At 31.3% G+C, this 27115-nt stretch overlaps 1 pseudogene; it reads left to right on the top strand.

Annotated features, from left to right (window-relative positions):
- The first annotated feature begins 5638 nt into the window (after positions 1-5638).
- LOC128183008 (microfibril-associated glycoprotein 4-like) lies at positions 5639-26980 on the top strand (annotated as a pseudogene).
- The last annotated feature ends 135 nt before the right edge of the window (positions 26981-27115 follow it).

Here is a 27115-nt window from a genome sequence, read left to right as displayed (position 1 = left end):
GTTAGTGCACAGAATTCTATGTAGAATTTGGAATTGGAAACTTATCAATTTTGTGTTCATTGTGACATTATGAGGAATCGTAAGATATTGTTCCCATTCGTTTTCTACAATTATCTATAGACATTCTCTTTTCCCATTTGTGTTTTACATTTACAGGGGTTTTGGCGACAGATGATATAAATATAGGGGAAAAAAATTAATACCTTTTGCGCCTTTTTTAATTTTTCAATATTGCAATCAAATATTTCTTCTCTCGTGACAATCTTATCAAATTATCAAGTTATTATAGACTAACTAGCACATTGTAAAACTATTGTCCGGAAAACTTATCTTTTATCAAATTGTTTCTTTACAATACTTTTAATTCACAAAAACTTGTGATATGAAGCGTAAACGTAATGAAATTTGAAAAAAGGTTAAAATCAATTGTACAAGCACAAAATATTTCTATAAGAAATGGAAAGAAGATATCTGTTTTACAGATCAATATTGAAGCATTGCTGTACATATGTTTTAAAAGCTTTTCTTTCCTTTTTTCCAACCTCGACATGCAAGGTTCAGAAAGCGTCATTATCAGAATAAAAAGTGAGTGGTAGCTCTAATGGACCACTTTCATAAGTTTTAATTGATTTAGTTTACAAATTAAAAGAAAAAACATTTTGATCAGATTGTCATAAATATTTTCTTTTGTACAGTTTGCTACATGTTTTTAAAGGGGCATAGTCACGATTTTGGTCAAAAATTATTTTTTCGATTTTAATGTTTACAATGCTTCAGTAAGGCATTCTTAATAGGCAACCAAAATTTGATTGTCATTTGTTGAGTTCTAAGCGAGTTACAGAGCTTATAATTCTTCGCTTTGTAAACAAAGCTTTTGTTTGAAAGCGTTTGAATGTTGAAGTGAAAATTCCAGTTTTAGACCTCAAATGAATGTGTTAATCGTTAGCTACTGTTTATTTATGCTTAAAATGAATAAGAACATAGACAAATCAGCTTGAAGAAGACTTTTTACTGGTATATTGAACCTATGTAAACAAAAACAAGGCACGAGCCTTGTTTACATGACGAAGAATCGTGATCCCTGTATCTTGCTTAAAACTCATCGGCTGGCACCCAAATTTCATTTGATCATTTGAAATGCATTCCTAAAGCATTGTAGATAAATAAAACAGAAAAATAAAATTTGACCAAAATCGTGACCATGCCCCTTTAAGATGTTTGTGTTTTACAGTTAATAAATATTGTCCCCGTTGGATTTGTTTGTGTTGTGAACTTCTCATCAATCAAACCAAAAACTTTACGAAGCACCCGTCAAACATTTGTCAATCAACCCTTCAAATTTAAAGGTTCTTAGTTAGAAACCAACATAATATCAATCGAGACAATGAACCAATGATATAATGATTAATTGAACATGACATAAACAATTCGTTGATCAACCCTTCAAAGGTTCTTAGTTAGAAACCAACATAGCATCAATCGAGTCAATGAACCAATGATATAATGATTAATCGAACATTGCATAAATGAGAAAGGTGTATATAGGATTAAAGGGTTTGTTAATTGGCCACTACAGTCACCTAATCTCGATTTTATTACCAAGTATTGAGCGTTCCTAGTGAAAAGTTGTTTTTCACAGACGTTGAAAATCTGCCATGCTACAAGCTCCACAATATATGGAAAACTACTTTACTTAAGTTTTCTGCCACTAGGCAATTTAAATATAAACTAAATACTTCAAAGTTTCAATACTTAGATAAATCAATCCTGTATTATTAACAATAAAATAATGGATATATAATTTTCATTTGTTTTTATGTGTGGTTGAAAGATTCAGTCACAACCACGGTTTATACTTTCTCACATTAACGGACAATGTTGCTAATATTTGCATTCTGCCATTAGAAGTGACAGATTTATGGTTGCGGTCAATAAATCTCTCATACAACCAAAATGAATATATTAAACAAATCATTCTTTAAACATTAAATTACAAATTAAAAATTGATGCTGAATTCAACCCCGGTCTATTTTACAAAGATATTAGTTGATCAGAAAAGGCAAAGAAGTTGTTTTAAGCTCAGAAGTCCCGGAATTTGTGCAAGGTAGCCTTTTGCCTCGAAAAAAGTTATATTCTTTTTAAAACGCATTATCTTATTTCAATTTCAGTCATTAATTTGTATATAAAAAAAAATCAATAAAAAACCAAACAAACAAGTTCAAATCCTGTGTATCTCAAGAAAACAATTTATGTTTTTTTACAAATGGTTTTTAGTGTCAAAATAACGTCAGTATAGACGGATTACATTCATGGTATAATGGTAAACTAAATGGAAATGATCATATCACGAAATGCTGGTGTGATTTTCTAGCAATGAAGAAAGCGATATTTAACAACAGTTAGAAGGAAAACCTTGGTAGAAGATCACCACATTTTGGGATATACTATTTCTTATCATACCTGTACGATTTTTCTCGGATAATTAATTTTAAACTTTTTATTTCCTTGACAACATTCATTAGGTTTCATGCAATTTGTTAGTGATATATAATTTAATTCTGGTTGTAACGCACTTTCTGATTGGTTAAAAAATTATTTTATATCGTATTAAGAATGTTGCCTATGTAATAGTAAGATTAACTTCAAAAAACGTATCATTACGCCTCGCGTTACTTATAAATTTTGTACAATTTTACGTCATTTTAAAGGTCAAATGACCGTTTTTTGTCTACAATAAAGGTAAAAAAATTAAATTATAAGCAATGAATTCAATATTTATTAGTTTAATACGATATAAAATGGTTTGAAACAGTTTACGCTTTTAACAGTTTAAGCGTAAACTGCCCCAAACCATTTTATATCGTATAAATCAAATAAATATTGAATTCATTTCTTTGATAAACTCTACTGGTGATATCGGAGTCACTATGTCAAATTCAAAGCGCGGGAACTCGAGCTTGCTTACAATGAACAAACTCTGTATTGTTGACAAATAAACTATATTCCGTACAATAAAATACCAACAATCTGCTGTGGTGGACAGTGAAAAACAATTATAATGTTATTCATAATGAAAAACTATAAACAAATGGAATGGAAACAACAAATCCTTCGAAGCTTATATCAAAATGGTTATATTCCTTATTTCTATACAATTAATGCATAAGTTGGGATGCCTCAATACAATCTTAACAATCTTTGAATCAAGCAATGTTGTAAATGCATCGAAATTTACTGTAAAGGCGGAAAACGAAGTAAACGTATTTTATATTACTTAAAGGCATTGACTTCATCTTATCTGAATTTCAGATAGGTTTCCCCAGGTTTTTTTGAGTTCTCTCATTAATTGCATATTGCACTGTGTGGGGATTTTTAGCCTCACAGACAGAAAAGAGTGTTTTTACGGTGCTTTGCTCTTTTATAAAAAAAAATTTTTATTAGAAAAGAGATAAGTCCAATTCTCGTAATCAATCTTTTGGGGACGCCTTAAGTGTTTGAGGAACGGATGGTTGACAGTTTCAGGTAGATGTTTGAATCAGTGGGATCTGTTTGAAAACAAACACTATTTTTGCCATCTTTCAAAATTGATGTCGTTTCCAAAATTATTTTTGGAAGTAATTAAGTTACATCAGTCAAAGATAATCTAGAGTTGCATTTAACCTGAAAAACACGACAAGCTGAAATGGTTGTATGAGACGCTTAGATGCAGATTGCATTTTACACTTCAAATTAAAGATAAGTGCCAATAGATGTACCACGTATATATTTGACTTTTATTTAACTTCAAATATTATCATGTAAATGCATAGTAAAAATTTGCACAACAGCTTTTTTTCCACTGATTCAAAAGCCGATAAAGTTTCTACGATAAGGGGTATATTAAAACATCAACAAATGTTGCCTTAGTTTCATTATAGTGAACTACACAGAATTATTTTAAAGGCTGTACCTTTAAAAAAGTTTCAACAAATTGTTTTCACCGACCGTTGACCAATCAGCTCGTACTAGGTGTAGTGGAAACATTTCCACTCATGCCTTGGAAAAGAGGGAGAAGAGATAGTGAGACTTCATGGATAAAACTAGGTCATACAGATGAAAAAATATCATCAGTTATAAACCTGTAATAAATTAACGATTATTATATCCTATATTGATGTAATTTTAAAGTGTTGATAGCGATGTCCATACATATAGGATTAACGTAATGTTAAACATCCAACATGTGCTGACTTTTGAACTGGTTATTGAAACCGCCACCGAGAAACTATGAAACTCTAACTGTTCTAATCAAATCAAGTCGAACTTATCAAAACTAAACATAGGTTATATTGTTGCTGGTAGAAACGTTGGTAAAAGGGATTGGATGTGACTGTGTTTTGGATAACAAATTTAATTTAACTCATTTGAGCTCCTTGTGTGAAACGTCTTTAATTTGGATTTGTCCGCACATTTTTTATACTAAGCTGGCGCTTATGTTGTCTTTCGATATACCATATCTAATTCATTAATCACATTAGCATTTTAAAATATTCAATGCCCATATTCTCCAGAATTTTTATTTTGGGTAATGGTAACTGTTATGACATTACGTCATTCCTATTTATATTTGTAGACACTTTGTAAACAGCAAAAAACCTCTCTTCAAAACAGTTATAATAGTGAGGTCAATATACGATATAAAATATCTTAATTTATTTGCCAGTTCATAGTTAATAATGTTTTGTTCATCTGTATCGTTAACTACATATTCTCTCTCTCTCTCTCTCTCTCTCTCTCTCTCTCTCTCTCTCTCATTTATGTCACAAGAGGTAATGTCTTTAATCTGCTTACAACAATCTGATTGGACAAAGCCATTCAAAACATTTCTGGGGTACAGCTTTTAAAAAACATTTTCATAGTTCATTATGAACAAGGATATAAACTTATTCAGGATAAACAAGTAGCAATGATGAACACCATTGAATAATTGAGAAATATGGCCGCACTGGCTTTCTATACCCATTTATGATAGTCCCATAAGGACTCGGTATTAAACGTCAGACTTTTATTTTCTTCCTGCATCATTTTGTAATTTTCGTGTCTGAAAGGACAATGCTCACATAGAGTATATTAAGGTTGTGTAATTTGATTCTTAAACATTCGATTTCCAATTCATGTCTACTGATGTGTTCCCTATAACGATGGGCGGTTATTGGAGACCCCATGTATGCGTTTTGTTTCATAGGATACAAAATTAATTAGGACTATCTAAATGTCTCAAAATTCATCATCAACGTTTTCATCTGCAAAACGACTTCATGATTCGACAAATAATGTCGAAATAAATAAAACATGCAGCGGAAATATCTGCCCTATAGTGTGCACCAATAAATATGACTTAATGTACGATTTTGTTAATATTTTCCCTTGTGCATTTAACTGCAAAAAAAAAAAGAAAATGAAGCATACTGTATTTAGCTATTTGATACAGTAATAATGGTTATGTATTTTTATGATACAAGTACTTGATTCGATGAGTTGATCTATAAAATGTTTGGCCAATGAACATCGCTTTAGATTTCCCGTTCATCCATCCAATCATTTACATGTTAAAATTTTTTAGATTATATATTTTATGCTAACCACATAGTGTGTAGCACTTTAGCTTAAGCAATGAGTATGTTGAGCAGCATTCTTTGGGTTCTATTCTGTGTCTGCCCAACGTCTATAGCCACAGTACTAGTGAGTAAGCTATACATAGCGAACCTGGTTCATGATGAGAAACTATTTAATGAGTTTTTGGTGTTGCAGAGACCTTCTAGTAGCCTCGTTGAATGCGCCTCTCTGTGTGGCCCGGATTGTGTATATTATGGGTTCAACAGCAAGACGAAGAAATGTAGAATTCACAGTTGTTCTGCACTAGTCGATGCTGTGGAGGAGGCAGGCTGGAGATACTATGCTTCTAATGACCCGGATTATAAACGTAAGTTGAATATTTAAGAGATTATTTAAACATCGATGCTTCAGATGCGTTTATCAGCTTGTTTTGCCATCAGCATGCTCTCTTTGATCAATGCTATGAAAACGGCAAGATAAAAAGAAGGATAGGCACACTATGTGGTAGGAAGTCAATTAAATTTTCCGTACTTTTTGAATTGTGTCAATAAAATTGTGACAGGTCCATGTTTTTTTTCTGATGAAGGTATATTGCTACATAAGTAAGAAAAGTTGACTGTAGAAAAATTGAAATCATCGCGTTTTTCATAAAGTTTTAATGTTAGGTTACCATCAATGTCCATTTCCAGTATAATATCCAAATATGAAACAGATGACGCAGACTCTGTGGTATCTTTTATTTTAAGTTCACTGGGATATATCGAGTCGACATAAGAATGGAAATAACAATTATTAATTGATAATACGTCGTTTTTTAAGTTTTATCACTGAACTTAATTGTTTTGCTTTACGTTCACGTCGTCGGTCATTTGAGCGGGGTTTTATTTCAGGACTCCAAGAGTTACCCCTGTCATCAATTAAAGTACATGTATAACAGTTCAGGTCACGCCATGCAGCGTGTGCTATTTGGCTCCTCCTACATAGCTAGTGGTTAATTATCGAATGAAAAGCGTTTAATTTTGTTTTCTAAAATCCATATTGAACGTGTCCCTTTCAAATATTTAAAACATATACTTAATTTGAAGAGCTGTATATCTTGTTACATGGTATACGGTAAAACTGGACGATTTCCACTGTATATAACAATTTTACTAGAATGGTTACATGTATGTATATACTTTTACTCTTCGATAAAGGACAAATACTTAATCCATGGCTATACTCTATAAAGAATACTTTAGACAAATGCGGACTTTCAAATGTATGGTGTGTTCATGAATCATACCATTATAACACCAACTGGATTAAGAAAACTATTAACCAAAGGCTAAGAGATCAAGTTTAACAAAAATGGCATAACGATATTCAGGAATTGACTAAGAGGGTTATACATATTATTTATAAAAGAAATTTTAAATGTGAACTCTACTTATTCTTGTTACTCAGTAAATTAAGAAAAATATTAGTTAAATTTAGTTTCCTTTCTGCTGAAATAGGAAGGTTGAGAAGTGTTGAAAGAAGTGAACGTTATTGTAAATTGTGTAATTGTAACAAAATTGGCGATGAATTTCATGTTATTTTAGAATGTAAGGCATTAAGTAACTTACGAAGTCTGTTTTTAGCTACAAATTACTGTTCTTCTCCTAATACTTAAATTTTAAATTTCAGGTAAGAAAAGTATGACGAATTAGTTGTGACCTGTGTATACGAATTAGTGCCTGAGAACTTAGAATCAATATTTTAATGAATAAGAATCCGTGCCAAATAATTTTGTTACAGTTGATTTCAAGATTTCTAAACTGAAATTCACTTTTTATCTTATTATTAATTGCGTGTATTTTTAAATTGTCTATTCACAAGGAAAATTTGGTCGACCACAATATGCAATAAGAATTATCATAAGAATTTTGAATATCAAGAACTAGAAAAATGCTTGTGAAAATAACAACTGGCCGAAAATCAAGACAACGATAAAAGAAACTAAAGAAATACAGGAATATAGTCGGGCGATGTTTCATCGCAATTTTAAATGGATTAGAAAAATAAAATAAGTAACAAATAACAACAGTTACAATATGTTGACATGCAGGAAAATACAAAGCAAGTTTTAGTGTTACGTACAAAATCAAGTGTTATCTAGAGTCAAATTTCACTGCTATTATCAATATATATTACATGGAAAATGCTAGTTTATGCATGGTTTTGACAAATAGTAAAAAAAAATATAAGCTAGTATGTACAAAGCATATGATAAAGGACACTTGTGAAAATCCAATTCGTTTTATTTTTTATTTTTGCTACAGATATATTAATTTTATTATATATATATATATATATATATATATATATATATATATATATATATATATATATATATATATATATATATATATATATACACACACACACACAAAAATGATCTTTTAAAACTTTTGTTTATGACTTGAATATATGCTTTATTTATTCTTTAAAGGTCTAATGATGAACAATTTTAGCAAAGTGAAACTTAAAGTCCCCAGAAAATGAGTAAAAAGTTAATTATTGTATTTTTTCTACTCAGCTAAAGACTGTTTGGCGGTGTATGGGACTGGACACAAATGTTCTGGTGTTTATAAAATTTACCCAGCAGGGGGCGCTAGCACGGACGTCGTCTGTGACATGGAAACAATGGGAGGAGGATGGACAGTAAGTTAGAACAATCACAATATGTCAGCTACACCACTGTGCAATCCCTGATGCTAAATGTTTCAATATATGACAGGTAATTATTGTTATCAAAAGGCACTCCGTATAGGTTAACCATTGTTCTAAAGCCGTACCTGATTAAATAACGAAATAACATTGTAAACTAATATAAATATTATATAACAATTTAGAAAACAAAAACATTGGCCTTAGTAAAATTGTTCCCCTCCGATCATGTCCTAAATGTCAACAAACAACTACAATGGCTGATCTTAAAGTAATGGCACACAATGTAACGCGCTTCTCCTGGGTACTGGACTATAAAAAATGGTGATAAATTAAAATTTGCACAATAATAATTCTAATTTGAATTAAAACTTTTGATAAAAATTTCTTTGAATAACTTAAATGATGCAACCGTTTATACATCTACGTAATTTAAACGTTTCAGAATAAATCTTATGGTTCAAAGTTTGAACACAATATTTTAAAACAGATATTAATTTTTTTACTGTCGTGAAAACACAAAAAAGAACATTACTGTTAATTCTAGTACGCGGTGCTTTTTGTCTTTAACGCAAGGAATTAAAAGGCCAGACAAGCAAATAGAAGTAAAGTGCATTTTCTGCTTCAATGGATAAAAATCACTAGAAACTATTTGGAATTGATATATCATCCTTAAAGTGTGAGAGAGTGGACAGGGAACCCTCCATGTGGTTCCAATGTTTTGTGGAGGTACATGCATTACCAACAAATACAGCCGGTAGTCGGGTAGTCAAAGAACATATGATCAGCAAGGTTCTTACGTCATCAATCATATCAAAGTGCTACTTTAGGGATTTTTGCAGAGCAGTTGTTTAAACTGATCTCACTTTAAAATAATCTAATATGTTACTTTATTACCTGATCAAAGGGATTTTGTTGTTTTATTACAAATTAAATATTTGCGTCTATTTTGAACTGCCGGTCAATAGAATGCGATCTATTGGACCGCCGGTCAATAGACTGCGATCTATTGGACCGCCGGTCAATAGTCTGCGATCTATTGGACCGGCAACGTATATCAGAGCGCGGGTATGTTGATGTTACATCCTTTCGATAGTTCTCAAGGAATGTATATTCCTTTACATAGACTTTGTTTTTAGTACTTGGTGAAACCAAATTCAATGTTATTAAAATGGAGTATCAAATAATCAACAGTTTTAAAGCTTTATATAAGGTAAAAGACTATTTAAAATCTAATTGGTTGAAGACTCCCCCTTCTTTGTGTAAACTAATATTAAACTGAGCTGTTGTAAAATGCATGCAATAGGTTTTGTGCATGTAAAAGATAAAAAAAAAAAATCTTAGTATATTGCATAATGGCACGAAAACCATCTGCAATATGCAAATTGTAAACCCCGAAAACTAAAAAAAATTAGGTAATAAAACAATTATTTAATGCTTGAACAGTCAATAGACCATAATTTTTTCCCTTGGTGCAGGGAACAGCTCAGTATGATCTATTGCCCTCGGCCGTTGGCTTCGGGCAATAGATCATACTGAGCTGTTCCCTGCACCTCGGAAAAAATATTCTGGTCTATTGACTGCTCAAGCATTAAATAATTGTATACTATAGAACACAAAGATTATTTATTTTTTCTATGAAAAATATGAATAAAAATTGTGATAGAGCATCATAGCCAATTTTTTTAAAAACACAAAGTGATGATTTTTGTATATATTATGCCAACAGATAGAGCAGATGACTTGGCTAGCGTGCAGCCACTCTCCTCACTTTGCGCTCTATATAAAATATGGTATCTTCATAAGTAATTGTCATAAACGTATTGTTCAGATATGAATTGAAACAAGTAGATAATTCACAGTACGAATTTTTATCACTGAACGATTTTTCACGATTATAACGCATTTGTGACATTACTTTTGGATCAACTTGGGTACGTTTTGCTTGTTTATTTTCTTTCTTTTTTTTCTATTTATTTATTTATTTTTTTATGAAATACAAGCATACACACAATTACACCCACAAAAAACACACACAAACACACCAACTCACACGCTTGTCTGCATATTTTAAATAATAAACTTTATGTATAGATGCACTTTAATTGCGCTAAGCAGTGGTTACTTGCTTGAAAAAAATACAGTAAAAACAAATAACAACAAAAAAAAATAAGGAAAAGGAAAAAAAAATAGCTGTAAAGTTAATACTGTGGTTTTATTAATATTCAAGGGCATCAATTTTCGTGGATAAAGTGAAAATCACAGTTTCAAGGACACGTAAATTCGTGGCCAGTGACCCTATCAATACAAAATGTTAATACAAATTGCATTTCAATGAACATTTAATTTCGTGGATCAACTAAACAACGAAATCCACGAAAATTGGTATTCAACGAATATTGATGAAACCACAGTAATACACAAGAGGAAAAAACATAACAAAACAAACAAGAAACAAAGAGAAAAGTTATCAGTCAAATATTTCTTTCCAACTATCCCACTGTTTTTCTTTATGCACTTTAGAACTTTGAATTGCAGCATATCTTTCAACATTAAATTTTAACTTTTGAAGAATTTTAAATTCTTTAAATGACCAAGAAAACCAATCAGTGTTGGTACCTTGTTGAATATCAGACAAAAAAATAAGTATTGTTTCATCGATAGAATAATAAAATTAATAACTTTGTTATGACATGTCAATGGAACTTTACCGAATATGATATTTAATACATTAAACCCAATCCTTTCAAAAGTCTTTCTGTAAATATGAAGACTCAGTTCACTCCACAGAGTATGAATTATATCACAAGAAAAAAAATGGACTATGGTTTCTAAATTTTCTTACAAAACCCACAGCTGTCAAAAGACTTTATATTAATTTGTTTAAGGTAATTCCCAACTGGAAGAATGCTGTGTAAAATTTCAAACTGTTACCACTGAAGAAAAGAATCATGAGTGTTTTAAAACAAATCTTAAAAACATCATTTACTAAAATATCATCAACACCATATGGAGTTAGTTCTGTCCTCCATTTTTTCTATAGCAGCTGGGACATCCTCTTTCTCGTTCAGATAGTTGTAAATAATTTTAGTACATTTTTCTGATATTAAAACAGGTTGTAAAAAAAACTGGCATACATGGATTAGGAATTCTTTTGACAGAACTTCTGTCAATAGATAATAATTTCAAATATTTAAAAATTGATGTTGCAATGCTATTATATTCCATTATACATATATCATTGAGGTTATATATGCGATGCGTTTAAATACATCAAAAACTAAAAATTTACAATCCTCATCAAGAAAATCTCGCACTGCCTTTACCCCACTTTTATACCAGGATTTAAAAAAAAAAATGTTTTGTTAACTACTTTTATATTGTAATTATACCATACTAGAACATTTAAAATGTTGTCTTTAATGGTTGGGTAGTTATTGATAGCTTTTATGTAACATGACCAAGAATATAGAACATCTTTCCAAAAAGCATTGTTTCTTTCTGTAGGCATTCCAATACGAAAGTGTCTCCAAAATCATATAATTTCTGTAAAAAATAATGTCCTTTGATAGTGTAAAAAATATCTATTGTTTGTTAATGAGAGAGAGAGAGAGAGAGAGAGAGAGAGAGAGAGAGAGAGAACAGATAGACAATAAATAAGTACATCTTCATGCACAACACGTCTGTACAACATAAAGACTAACACCCTCAACTGTCAAACATTCAGTGTTTGATTCAAAAGCCGCTTTTTGATTTTTCTACACTTGAATACAGACTCGGATCCATGAATATCGATATTGCTTCTCATTGGCTTTTTAAACCTACAAAAACAGAAAATACTGCTCATGCACCAAGTTATTTTTTCAAACTCCAGAATGCCAACAAGGGAATCGATCCCGCTAATATAAGCAAAAGTTTTAATCACAAAAAATTTCAATCCTGTATTCCGCCATATTTCAGATAAAGTCAACCCCTTGTATTTCCGATAATATACTTCAACCATTGCTTCCAAAATTTTCAATTAAAAACAAACTCTACAGGACCTTGATATCAAACATCTGAAAGATAATACTCCAAGTGTTCATGTTCTTCACCCTACAACTATAGTCCTGTTAACAACGAAGACACAAGATCGCTTATTATGAAAACAAAAACAAAATTTAGGGGACCTAGATCCTTCACATGGCGTCGTAATTTTATACCTATCATGAATTCTGTTGAAAATAACGCTAAGCGATGGGCAAAATCTGAAAAGAAGAACTTGGTACCTTGTTAGAGTGGGTTAAAAGTATCTTATATGTAGATGTATATTAAAATCTCGTATTAAACGACTGATATGTCAAATGAAAACCATCTATCCATCTGTTTTCAATAAAGCAGAAGTGAGAAAAGAACTAGACAGATTGCACGATCAGGATGTACTGTTCCCTGCTGATAAGGCAAGTAACAACATCGTCTTTGTATGTAAGGCACATTATATTAATTGTATTTTCAAAGAACTATGTTTTGATTCTACACTTCTTAATCCTACTTACACCCTAACCCTTTCGAAGCAGGAAATACTTCAAAATCATACATAGGCTATGGATATCTTTAAAATCCCCAATAAACAAAATGAATTTGATTTACCTTATTTGTACTGGATTCCAAAGCTTCACGAAAGTCCTTACAAATAGAGATATATAGCAGGTTCCGGTAAATGTTTTACCAAACCTCTCTCTTTACTCCTTACTAATATTCTTAAAACAGTGAAGGAGAAACTTCAAGAGTACTGTACAACAATATACTCCATAAGTGGTGTGAATCAGATGTGGATACTAAAAATATCAAAAGAATTATTAGAAACTTTGAGGTCACAAAAGCTTACTAAAGTCAAAAGCATCAAAAAGTACGATTTTTCAACGCTTTATACAACCATTCCCCATGACAAATTAAAGTCTAGGCTTTTTTATATCATCGACAGTTGTTTCTTCAATAAAAATGAAAGTCGTAAAAATGCTTACCTTGTCATTGGAAATCTAAACAAGAGGCCCGTGGGGCCACATAACTCACCTGAGCAACAATGGGCGTTCAAAAGATATTGTGCCATATGGTCCCTCCGTAGAATAACAAAAAATAAATATTGTCAAGTATTCAAATTTTACACTTATTTTTAGATACACGTAATCTTTGACATTGTACCTTCATGAAATACTATTTTTTACCAGAATAAGAAAATCCTACGCAAGATATAAAACTAAACATTTGGTAGGGGTACACTGTTAAGTTGTTAATTTCCAATTCCCTATATTTTCGTTCCGCCCCCCCCCCCCCCCACACACACCCCCTTTGTAAAGCGATCAAAATATATGAGAGCATATAGGTACATTTTTTTCATCAACTACTTACTAGTTATTGTATTTAAAAAAATTATATAATATTTGTATTTTATTTAAAACATCCTACATGTATAGATGTGAAGAAGAAAATTGTACCTCAATGTGCTCAATTCCTCAAATTAAAACCATTCAATAATTTAATTTGTCTTCTCCATTATAATTAAATGACTGTTATTTACCTCGCATACAAACCAGGATAATTTTACGCTGTGATATTTTCTTAGGAATAGCGATAATTACTTTATCCCCGTAACAGAAATGTGTCAGAACTATGGAAACTGTTTTAAAGATGTCGTTTTTATTTACTCGTTTCTGAAAAACTATCAAAATTGATATAGATTTCACATTATTTATTGTATAAAGAGGGGGCCCCAGAGAGTAGGTATATACAGAATATCATTCTTTTATATTGTTTGTACAAGTATTTAACATACTGTAATTCATATAGAAATTCTAATGTTCAACCAAAATTTTAGCGTCAATCGTAAAATTATAAGCAAGATACAGAGCTCACAGTTCGCCTAGGTTTGAGTCATATTTTGTTCACATGAGTTTATTACATTCAGCTTAAGATTTTTAACTTGGTATTTCCTATTCAGCATTTAAAATGAAAAAAAAAGAATGGCCTTAGAATTTCAATGTTTTTATTCACCCAAGACCAGTTCATTGGTATTTGTGGTTCAAAATCAGTTTATAAAAGGTACACAAACACAGTCAAGGATCACATATACAGTAGGAGTAATAATGACGAAAAAAGGTTAAGTTTACAATACAATAAGTTGTTAAAGTTGGTCTCTGGAAGAACAGACTTTGAAAATTTTCTTAATAAATATTGACAATTCTTTTTACTTTTTTAATCTTTAGTTGATAAGATCTGTGTACAAACATAGACTTGTGAGAAAATCTCTGTATCTTGCTTCTATTTCGAAGCTTGACACTCAAATATGGTTAGTAAATAGAAATTGTAAACAAGTAAACACAAGAAACATGCACTATAACAAATAAAGAACACAATTTATTTTTCGAAATGAATCATATATATACATGTTTATACCTACATATTTCCGTCAGCGATATCAAACTCTATTTAAACTTAATAAACTCGAGAAAATTCCGAACATCTCAACAAAACCTATTGCATTAATCTACCATTACGCAAGAGATACTGCCGAATTACCGATAGAATGAATTGTATTGCAGTACTTTTTTGATACATCAGATTTTGCTTAATTTGCGCAGGTAAACAGTTAACTGTTTGATTTACCGAAGTCTCTGTTTGATTTGATACGTAAAAATCACGAAATACAGACGATAGTTCCCAGGTTACAAAGCATAAATAATGAAAACGAAACGAAATTCGAAAATTAGAACAAGCTAAAACCAACGTCATGCGTGAAAACTGTCAACGCATTGAAATATTTAGCCTAAATTTACTTCACAAAATCGGCACTAATATATTTTGCATGTTTCAAAAATGTCCCTTCATACGCGAACTGTTGCATAACAAGCAAGTGAGCTAAAATTATTTTGTAAAAAAAACATTCTGTTTGCAAATACAAGTACTCTGAAGTTGACATTAAAAAGATGCTTGAGTTTCTGATAGACAATAATCTTTGTAGTTTTTGGGAATCAAGTCTTCTAACAATCGGTAGGAATTCCCATGGAAAACAATTGTGCCCCATTGTTAGCAGACCATTTTTTGTATTCTTATGAAGCAGAATTTATTCAAAAACTTGTACGTGAAAGAAATATATCACTCGCTGTGGCTCAACATTCAGGTATATCGACGACGTATTATCAATTAACAATTGTTATTTCCATTCTTACGTCGACTCGATATATCCCAGTGAACTTGAAATAAAAGATACCACAGAGTATGCGTCATCTGTTTCATATTCGGATATTTTACTGGAAATGGACATTGATGGTAACCTAACATCAAAATGATTAACGCGATGACTTCAATTTTTTTTATAGTCAGCTTTCCTTACTTATGTAGCAATACACCTTCATCATCTGCTCACATGTATAGTGTTTTTGTATCCTAGTTAATTCGATACGCAAGGGCATGATCTTCGTATGAACAATTTTTAAGGCGAGGAAAGCTACGGACAGACAAGTTCTGAAAACAGGACTATCAACAGTCTGGTTTGAAGTCATCTTTTCGTAAGTTCTAAGGTCGATACAACGACCTTGTCAGCAAATACAATCTCCCACTTGGTCGGATGCTGACTGACGTTTTTCATACTAATTGATAGACCATAATTAATTACCTAATTGTCTACGTACTTTTTCGGGGTTTTTTTTTTCGATTACGACAAAGAGAACACGGCGGGTGTTACCGGTCAGCAGAGGATGCTCACTCCTCCTAGGCTCATGATTCTACCTCTCTGTAAAGAAGGTCCGTGTTTGCTCAATGTTTGTATTTTGACCATCACAAACAAACCAAACCATCAACGTTTCGTTTTTTCCCTAATATGACATTTTCCCGATTTTGACAATTACCTCGCTTATGACATACCCAATTGTGACAAGGAGCACACGGTGTGTGCGACCGGTCAACAGAGGATGATCACTCCTCATAGGCACCTGATCCTACCTCTATATTTTTGGAGGTCCGTGTTGCTCTGCTTTGAATTTGTATTTCGTTTTACTGATTTTTGAGATGGTTGACGGTTTGTTATTGTCATTTTTTCATCAACCCCCATCCCTACATGTTACACTATTTTTCAATAGTATGAATAAATAAACACTGGTAAATATCTATTCAAGATGATAACAGATGGTTTCTTTCAATTTTGATTATGGTAAACAAGGATAGGTTTTGTGGATTAAGTACTAAGCAATATGGTAGGCTTCTACATGTTAAAGAGTGCATACCTTCATCTTCGGTACATAGTCATGTTACATGTATGACAAATTAATTTACTCAAATTAAATGCAAATCTATTATCATAAATATAGAATTGGAACCTACCGTACATTAATATGATTCCCTTACAATGTAAACTAATCTAAGATAGCTGGACACTGCTTGAATGAAGTATTTTCCATCACGGGAAACTTTTTTGAAAATCCCGGGGGGTGATGGATATTTTCCTTTAAAATGTGTTATTAAAATGGTTAAACTTGTTTAACTTCTTGGAAATTTAGTTTGCTCACAAACATGTGAAGATGTACAAAACAAAATGCTTTTATCATAATAATTGCAGATAAACAAGAAATATGCCTTACCAGTATATTGGTATAGTCCACTGATGCATTTTCTATAGGCGGTAATGTTAACGTTAGGGTTCATAGCTCCGGTCGTAATTTTCGTTCAGCAACGAGGGACCTCTTGTATGAAAGCTCATCAAACTCTCTTTCCTGTTAAAATTTCGTGGAGTAAACTCAGATTCGTTTTCCGGCAAAATGGTTCTGTACTGAAAAACTCTGAAAATGAAAATAAAAGAAAGGAATGTCACATTTTTGGAAAGGGTGTACATCAAACAATTTTAATTCTTTTCTTAAAATGATAATTCAATTTTGACGCTTGCTTCTAAAATTGCAAATCTTCTTTTTTGACATGTGTCGAGCATTCTGAACTATTATGTTGTCCTTCCAATTCTAAAAATAGAGGGATATATCCAAATGCAATACTGATAATTTCTGTTTGACAAATTTAAATAGACACTAGGTTTCAATAACTGTGTAATTCGGTATAATATTGTTGTCAACCCTCTAGAATTTTTTAGTAAGTTTTAGAAGGGATTGCCATCAATTGCAGATTTTTTGTAAATGTTTAATATAAAAAAATTTTGTTTTAGAACTATTCAAGAAAAAATACTATACGACAACCAAGAACAGGGATGTATAATTTTCCCGACAACCTTTCGCGAATTCGTTTAAAGTCAGTATTAAACCAGTTTAAAAAATGATGATCAACAAAGAGCACTTCAAGCTATCTATGACTTAGTTCTTAAATCTGCCTTTTGAAATAATTGTCCTTCAAAATTTCAATTACATGCATTTACTCATTGCAAATGCATTAGCTCTCTGATTGATTTAAATCGTGCTAATTTCAAAAGGCTGTAAAATATAAACAATGAAAGTATGTACAATAAGAATATTAATAGTAACTAGATCGTTCTCGTTGCGAGCAACGAGTGGGTCTTCCGTCCGATTTTTGAGTAAATGAGATAAAATCCTTCACTTTTAAGACTAAATTGTTAATCAACGCAAAAAATTAGGGTTGCCTGTGCACATATCCACGACTTTAACGACTGAGCTAATCGGACTATCGCTTCAGGACTTTGATGCTTAATATCTCGGGAACGCATCAATCGATTTTAAAACAAATTGCATATTCTGAATTAGTAAAAAAGTCCCTATCAACCCGTTAAAAAAATATATAAAAAGCAAATAGCTGAAAAAATCGATTTTTTATCTTTCCTTCCGGTGACGACCGGAAGTAACGGCGGACGTATTTGATATCAGTAAAAAGTTATAATAAATGCAGTCTTTTATAAAAAAAAAAAAAGACGAGAAGTTTTATATGCGAACCGGTATCTAACAAACCAGAATAATTTCATAAGATGCCCAACTATACAACAATAAAGAGACAACATTACTATTCATGATAAAAAAAAATGAGATTAATAGACTGCACATAATATTACCTCATGGCTACCACAGGAGAGAGAAAAATCTCTCATGAGTGTGTTTGTGTGACATATGTACTTCCAATGGTTTTCCAGTGTAGAGATATTGCCCGGAAAAGATTACACGAACAGACGGGCGGATAAACGATCCACGTGCTTTGTTGAATTTTAAAAATTTCATTTTTAATTTTAGTGACATTTTTTATTTACAAATACAGAAATATTTTTGCATGCAAATGCATAACATGCCATACCTTATACTTTTATCAAATGATTAGTTAAGTGCTCTTGTTTCCAAAACATATATAGTCTTTATTAAATAATAGGTCGACAAATAAGTGTACATGTGTATTGAGGTTTATGCATCATTGAAATGTACAAAAAAGTGATTTGAAAATTAATCGAGATTGGCCTCAATGAATATATTTCTAAAATCTGAACCCCAAACGTAGACGAGAAATCGTAGATGGGGGGAGGTCTATTATATAGTAGCTTTTCCCTCTGGGGAAAGACTACTATGTAGCCAGTATTCGGGGGGGGGGGGGTTCTATGGAGAAAAAGCTGCTATACAACAACGGTACTTTAAAGAGAGTTTGTTTGCATTCATTGTTGATTTGAAAAACTGAACATATTGGTTAAGGTACCTCACCACACCTACACTATTTAAGACACTACGTCACAAGAAGGCGATTTAAATGTTTTGTTATACTGCTTATATCGTTCGATTGGGTTGTATATCGTCATAGCTCAGTGATTAAAGTATTGGGCGTCTGAATCGCAGATCATGCGTTCGAATCCGCCAGAAGCTTTTGTTCATGGTAACTGAATTAAATTTTTGAAAATGTATTTTTCAATACAAAATTGCACATTTTTTGGCCTATTTGACTTGAATTCTTCTAAATTTACAAATTTTTGATTCCAATCTTATATCTCATATCACATTTTCATTATCATATTTCATATGGTAAAACTATAATAATTGTTTAAATAAATTGTTCTCTATAGCGAGAATGTGCACGCTTTGCAATGACTTTCTAAAAACTACTGACTTTGCATCATGCCCGCCCCGCAAACTGTTTGTATTATGTATTTTTATACAAAAATCGATGATCCTAATAGCTCTAAGTTGAAGAAAAAAAATATATCTTAAAATTTACAATTTTTGACTGGTAAGAATTCCCATTCATATTTTCAGTCACTTACGAGAGAGTATCTAAAACCGAAAACTAATTCTGATTTGACAGAAGCTTTCTTAGAGTACTGTTAAGTAAAGCAAACTCTATTTTTAGTCTATAGCTGGCTGAAGTTAGACTCTTATAAGGTGCATTAAAATGCTATTAAAGTGTTATTACACTTCATTTTATGTATGAATCTACCAAAGAATTAAACATTTAATACATGTAATTATTTTAATGTCCAAATGTCAAATTTAGAACGTCTCAATAATCATCGCACGTAACATTGCATGCATCAATTACATAAAAATACAATTTAATCCCGTCTTTTTCAAAAGTAAAAACAACAAATTAAAATTATTGTGGTTTTTTTTTAAATAAGTATTTTTAAATTTATTCTATTTTATATTAAAAGAAAGTAAAATCTTTTTTATTAGATCAATTATTACTATTAACTTATGTCTACTTAATTCAATAATTCTACATTAGGCAATGAATTGAGGAATCAAACAGTTTAAACCTTATACATCTAATCATAAAATTGGAAAACGGCATCTCTTTTTTTCTCTGCATCATTTTACAGCTGCATGTATTTAATTCACCTGCATTTTTTCCTAGCTTATTCAGAATCGATTCGATGGATCTGAAGATTTTAATAGAAACTGGCAGGATTACAAAAGTGGATTTGGTTCGGCTCCAGGCGAATACTGGATTGGTATGCATTCCTTTTATACATTACACGTAATGTTTATACCGTGTTTATAAACAAATAAAATGTTTACCTTCTGTAATTAGCTGTTTTATATTGTGCTGTTGTTAATTTCCTTTAAACATTTAAAAGGGCTTGGTCACGATTTTGGTCAAAATATTTTCTCCAATTTTAATGTTTACAATGCTTCAGTAAGGCATTTTTAATAAGCAACCAAAATTTGAGTGTCATTTTTTGAGTTATAAGCGAGTTACATAGCTTACAATTCTTTGCTATGTAAACAAAGCCTTTGTTTACATTTTGAATGTTGAAGTGAAAATTCCAGATTTAGACCAAAAATAATGTGTTAAACGTTAGGAACTGTTTATCTATGCTTAAAATGAATACGAAGCTAGACAAATCAGTTTGAAAAAGATTTTTACTGATATATTTAACACATGAAAACAAAAACAGGACACGAGTCTTGTTTAAATGACAAAGAGTTGTGTGCCCTGTATCTTGCTTATAACTCTACGATATACTCTCAAAATTCATATGATCATTAGAAATGCATTCTTAAATCATTGTAAATAATAAAAACAGAAAAATAAAATTTGACCAAAATCGTGACCATGCCCCTTCAATTGAAAAACTGACTTTGTAAAATACTGACTTTGTAATCAGCTTGTTTTAAAAAATCACTGTACATTTATATGTAGCTTTAATAATATAAAATAGTAAACTATCAAACATATACGTTTAATACATGTGATACCAGTGTTAAGTTGCCATTAACTCAAATATTAAAGGCGAATGAAATGAATAATTTTTTGGGTAAAATGCAGATCAAAATTTAAATTAACGTCTAAACTATCAAATTTTAAAAGAAAAAATGTTTTTCTAATGAATAACATTTTCCTCATTTTGGACATACATTCTTCATTTAGATTCCTATTCGATGAAAAATCTTGATGTTTAAACACATGTATTAGTTATGTTTAAGTTTATGCATAAAACCAGGATATAGATATTATATAAGCCACTGCTATCGGTCATTTGCATTGATTCAAGATTTAAGTTCCGAATATTAATCAACTTATTTACTAATGCATCGAATTTCCTTCATTCGTAAAGTTGGCATTTTAGGGTATAGAATGGTAAAAAAGATGCGATGAAACAAAAGCTTGTAATACCTAGGTTTTTTTACTCGCTTATCTTTTGTAAAATATAAGGACAACAGCACAGTTAGCTATGAATAATCCCAAAACAATGTAGTTAAGAATGTTTTTATATCTTAAAACTAAGTCTCTTTGTTTTCCAGTTTTCAATACGGTATAAAATCACAGTTATATTGATAAATCGCAAGAAAGTTAATATAAAATATTTTTAAAGAAAATGTTATAAGTGTTTAAAAGTAGTTTAAAATACTAAGGAAGCTTTAACTATGTCTTTTTGTTAACGACCATATAAATTAAAGTTTACAATTTTTAATATCACCCTATTTTCATGTTTTATGTATTATTTTATTGAAATTCAATGATCAAAAGATGTCGGTCAGACACAATCTTGTCGTCTTGAATAAACACAAAAAAGTATTTTGAGATGTCCCCTACTGGCACCCCCAACTGTTGTTTTTTGTGCTGAATAATTTATGAGGAAAATTGGTGAAAGATTTATTCTACAGGACCTATTTGATAAGTAAAAACGGGTCGTCTAAAATTATTTTATCATCGGTTATTCAATATTTATACAATACATTTTTGATCTTTATATATTTTATTAATAAGCTACACAGCAAATTTCAAATCAATTTTTAAAAAAGATTGGAAAAACGGTGTATGGACAGAATGACAGTAGGAGACTTATTAAGACAAGGATAATCAAATGCAGTTTCTCGGATAACAAAAGAAAAAAAATCTGAAAAAGTACGAGAAGGGGCTCGGCATCAAATGTGTGATGCGTTTTAGATAAAGATGGTGCGACTGTTTAGTCTGTTACAAAACAATACTTTTAATGCATTATTTCGACGTAAAAAAAAAAAGGACGGAGTGGGATAAAGCTGAACAATGATATAGTGAAAGATAAAAACACACGGATTGGTAGAGTTCAATTACATATTGTCTATTTTCCTGTACTCCTACTTATGTTGCTAAGCTCGTGTAAATCAAAAGTATATGTTAAAGCCCAAGGGCGCTAGCAAAAATAATTTTTTTGTAATTTAAATGCCGTTTAAGTTTTTGAAAATATTTTATTCATTACACTTAAAATGATTATAGGGGTCCATTTTATCAAATGGGTTCTTTTCAAGGGAATAGGGTATTATATATATTTACAAATTTTCTGCACACTACCTGAATATCAATGACTCGTTTTCAAAATAATAATTTCTATAGGGCTAGGTGTGTGAACGTGTAAGTGTTTGTTCTAAAGCCGGGCACCCTGCACCAAGTAACTTGTCAGAGTTCCTATTGTGTTAGTGGAGTACCAGGTTATTTCACCTTCAGGATTACTTCTCCTGGTACCCCACCACAATTCCTCTAGACTTCTACTACTACTTTTGCTTCTTACTCCTTCTACCCGTACTGAGAAATTCTCAGCGCGTCATTAAATAACATTGGGTCATTCCACCCGTCGAATGAGATACATCCCTTTGATGTTACCGAACGCCCAATCTTTCACCCTTGCCAAACATTTCATGCTGCGTTATTTGACTGTTTTTAATATATTCTATCAGTGCTTATTATCTATTCAAGGTATATTACTAAACTCAGGTACTCTTTACACAATTGCGATGAAAAGTTCTATTCATCTTCAGCAGATACAACATTATACATGTAATAAATGATCAATGTATATTTTATACGTGGAAGAAAACAAAATTAACGTAAAATTATTTTAAAAAATCACCTTCGTCAAGGAAATATAAGTGTGAAGTATTCATTTCCTACGCTATCTGCCTCCTCAGACCTTTTCACGAAAATATAGGTCATTCTTCGATTGACAATTTTTCAGTAATAAATATTGCTTACATTCTTACAATAATTATATTACTTTCGTGAGTATCATTCGTTAGTTATCACGTAATCTCTGATTATTTATTGTATTTGAGTGTGTTTTTCTTTTTCTGTTTTGTAATGACGGAATGGTTATGCATCACATGCACCTGCACTCGTGTAAACTCTAGTTAGATCTAAGGATGTGAGCGCTGTTTGCTAGTGACGCAAGCCTGGTGGCAGTATTTGCTACGGACATGAAAAACAATATTCGCCAGTTTTCTTAACAAGTTCAGTGATTTTAACTTTAATTTTATCAGTGATCGGCAAAGTCAAATATCTTGGATCTGGGGTAACCTATATCTATTCATGTTATTTAAGATATGTTGTGCCCCATTTTCTGCTGCATTTTTGTTAATGTAATTAGGTATGTATTCTCAAACTGTTACTTAAGGTTATCTTGAATTATGAATAGATGCTATTCACAAAATGCATTCTTTGTAGCAGTAAAACGGAGCAAATGTGATTCATGTTCATTTGGACAGAAATGTTTGTATTGCCAATACGTCATTAGGTGCACATAACAACCATCGTACTTCAATGTAGTTAAACCGTTCTTGTACTATTTATTTGTTTGTGTCGCTTTGAATAGGTTTATTGCAAAATGATCAATTTTAGATTTTCATGTCCTTTATTTCTATATTTGTAGGTAATGATGTGATTCACGAACTGACAAAAGCAAATACCAGCTCGTTGTACGTCACAATAACACTCACAAATCGAACAACCTTGTTTGAGCTCTATGAAACGTTCTCAGTTTCGAGTACACTCGACAAATATAGGCTATATATTGGTGGACAGGCATCTGGCACTCTCGGTATGTTATACTTAGTACCGAAACGATTTGATAGTTTACTTGTGTTATAACGTGACCAAACATACGATTGACACACTCTAGCAAGGCCATACTGTTATACACACTTTCGAATGGATTTTACAGTAATAGAATGCAAAGATCACGCTTAACTGAATTAAGATATATGGAACTTGAGATAGTTAATTTTTGATAGATATGTGGAGCAAATCGCCAGTTCTAGCAATACCGTTTAATACTAATTGCACCTTATCTGATTTTTTTTTAGAGACTATCACATTTATTTAGGTTGAATGCTAAATCAAAATTTTATTTTATGGATTGTTAAAGTATCATTCCTGAAACATGATTTAATTGTTCAAAGAAGATTACCTCAATTAAAACTATTAAGATAATCAAAGTACCGATGTCACTGAAAGCTTGGCTCTTTTGATTATTTTATGTATGTTGTGCAGTAAAGACTGGCAATCTCTCTGCAAGCGGCTTTTAACAAAAATTTGCTTTGAATTTTGAAACAAACGTAATAAAATCGACCTTCCCCCCCCCCCCCACATTTCTTAGATGTGCTGTCGAATACAAATGTTTTGTAAAGTTTTTCTTGGAAATTCCTGTGCATTGTATATGTCTTGTTTTAAAACACGTGATTTTAATAAGAAAATGAAAAAAACCACATGGCTCGCTCTCTGTTAAACTATTTCGCATAGCAAAACCTGGGTTTTTTTGCTTATTTTTGATGTTGTGTTATTTATAAAGTTATTTAAAGTGACATTGGCAATTTGCTTGTCTACGACCAGGACTCTTGTTTTCAGCAGAGCCCGGGTAAAAACCTTTAATCCTCTTTATATTTTTAACTTTTGATTAGTTCAATTTTTTGTTGTTGAATGGACAATTTTCATATTTCATAATACGGTAAACTTTTATATGATCAAACTTCTTTTTCATTAAGCCTTAAAAAAATGAGTATGTTTTAACACACAAGTGCTTCAATATAGCTCTAAAAAGTAAAGTTAAAAATAGACATTTGATCACAAAATATGTATGATGATATACCTAATGTATGTTTGTATGTATATTTGAAAAGGTAACCGGATGACTGAAACAGGTTATTCATTCAGCAATTTGAATAGAAAGATGTTCTCCACACCAAACAGAGATAATGATAATTGCAATCTTCATTGTGCCTCTAACAACAAAGGGGATGGTGGTTTAGCTGCTGTCGTAATGCTTACCTGAATGGGCCCTACAATATGTCCAGTTGGTATAAACCTTGGTATCCTCCATTTAAAACAGCAGACATGATCCAGAAAACATCGATGATGGTAAGACGGAGATAGATGGGGAGCAATTATCTTGGAAAGTGCAACAATAGAATTAGATATGGCAAAATAGACTTACATGGCGATAGTCGGTGATGAAAGGGAAACGATGCATATTTATGATTTCAATGCAGTTTTAACTTGGGGTTTACTAACGATTTATGTGATTTTGACATTTTCGATTTAAAATTGAATTTTTTTTTATAGATATGGGTTATTGTTTTGTGAATTGTCAATTTATTTGCCGTTTTTATGTAAAAATGTACTTGTTCGTATTTAAGTTGACAAGGAGTTCATGAAACATTGAAAAGTATGAATTTAAAAATCATATAAAACCGGATCTAATTAATCAAGAATGGTACCAAAATTTAATTGAATTAGTTAGAAACACTGTTTATGTACATAATTCTATCAACAAATTTAAAGAGCTACAAATATATACAAAACATCAACATACTTGTATTATTGCAATAAGAACATCTGCGGTTTTCAGAAAACATATAACTGTTGTTTATCTCAGTTTGTATGAACATAAAACTATTACTTAATCAAGTTTATTTGATAGTGTTTTGGATCGAAAAACGTCCTATTCTATTATGGTTGTTACATATGTATATTTGTTGTATAACAGTTTTTTATTTTCATTCTGCTTTTTCGCTATACAATCGCAGTATTAATGCCCATAAGTCTTTATATATCGAAAACACCTACTAAATAGTGATTCATAAGACAATTAAGGAGGCCGATTATTTTTTTTTTGTGGTAAATCTACAATAGAAAAACTCTTTTTATTTTTTAACCATATGTAATTGACACCAACTCTAGTTTATTTGCGAAATTTCAAGAAAATCGACCGTCTGGTTCTTTTTAGGGGCAATCACAAAATACAGGTACATTTACCATAGAAATATATAAGAAATTGTCATTTTCTGCAATTCGAAGCAGATTTAAAAAATATTACAATAGCTTCTTTTTGATATGAGATTATTAATATCACTTCCCATCTTATCTGTAAAAAAAATTGTATTAATGTTTTCAATAGAATAAAAGAAAATTGACGCATAAAACGACCTTTGAAATCGCGTCACGCAAGACTTTCGATAGTTGCTAATATGCCTCTGGTTGTAAATTAACGCATGTAAATTACATGTATCGTATCATAGAAAGTAAACTGAAAATTAATTTAAAAGATAGTAAAAGAGTGTCCATAACTCATACTGCTCAGACAACAACTGTGAAACTTTTTACAATCACTGTACATTATGAGAACTAGAACGTAAGAGTTTATTGTATATAGCCTAAAATCAAGAAGTGGAACAGAAATGGATATGTTTTTTGTAAAGACAGAAACCAATACCGGCCATATAGGTCAAGTCTTTTGTTATATACTTGTGTACCTTATATCTACCTATCATTTACTGTGGTTTCATTAATATTCAAGGGTATCAATTTTCGTGGATAAAGTGAAGATTACACTTTCAAAGATACCTAAATTCGTTGCTGATGACCATAAAAATACAAATTGTAAGCAGAAATTAAACTTCGATGAACATTAAATTTTGTGGATCAACTTAACAATGAAATCCACGAAAACAGGTATGCAATGAATATTGGTGAATATATAGTATATTTATATTTAACTACATGTAAATAATGTAATATACATTGTATACAGTAGGTAATTTGTCGTTCAATACAAACGTCGGTCCTCATCTTATTTAAGGCAAATTAACACAATGGTTAGCGAGTACTTTCTTTAACAAT

This window comes from Crassostrea angulata, chromosome 5 (genome assembly GCF_025612915.1).
Source record: "Crassostrea angulata isolate pt1a10 chromosome 5, ASM2561291v2, whole genome shotgun sequence".
NCBI classification, from domain to species: Eukaryota; Metazoa; Mollusca; class Bivalvia; order Ostreida; family Ostreidae; genus Magallana; species Magallana angulata.
Note: the sequence above shows the minus strand (reverse complement) of the source record. Positions and strands in the feature narration are given on the sequence as shown.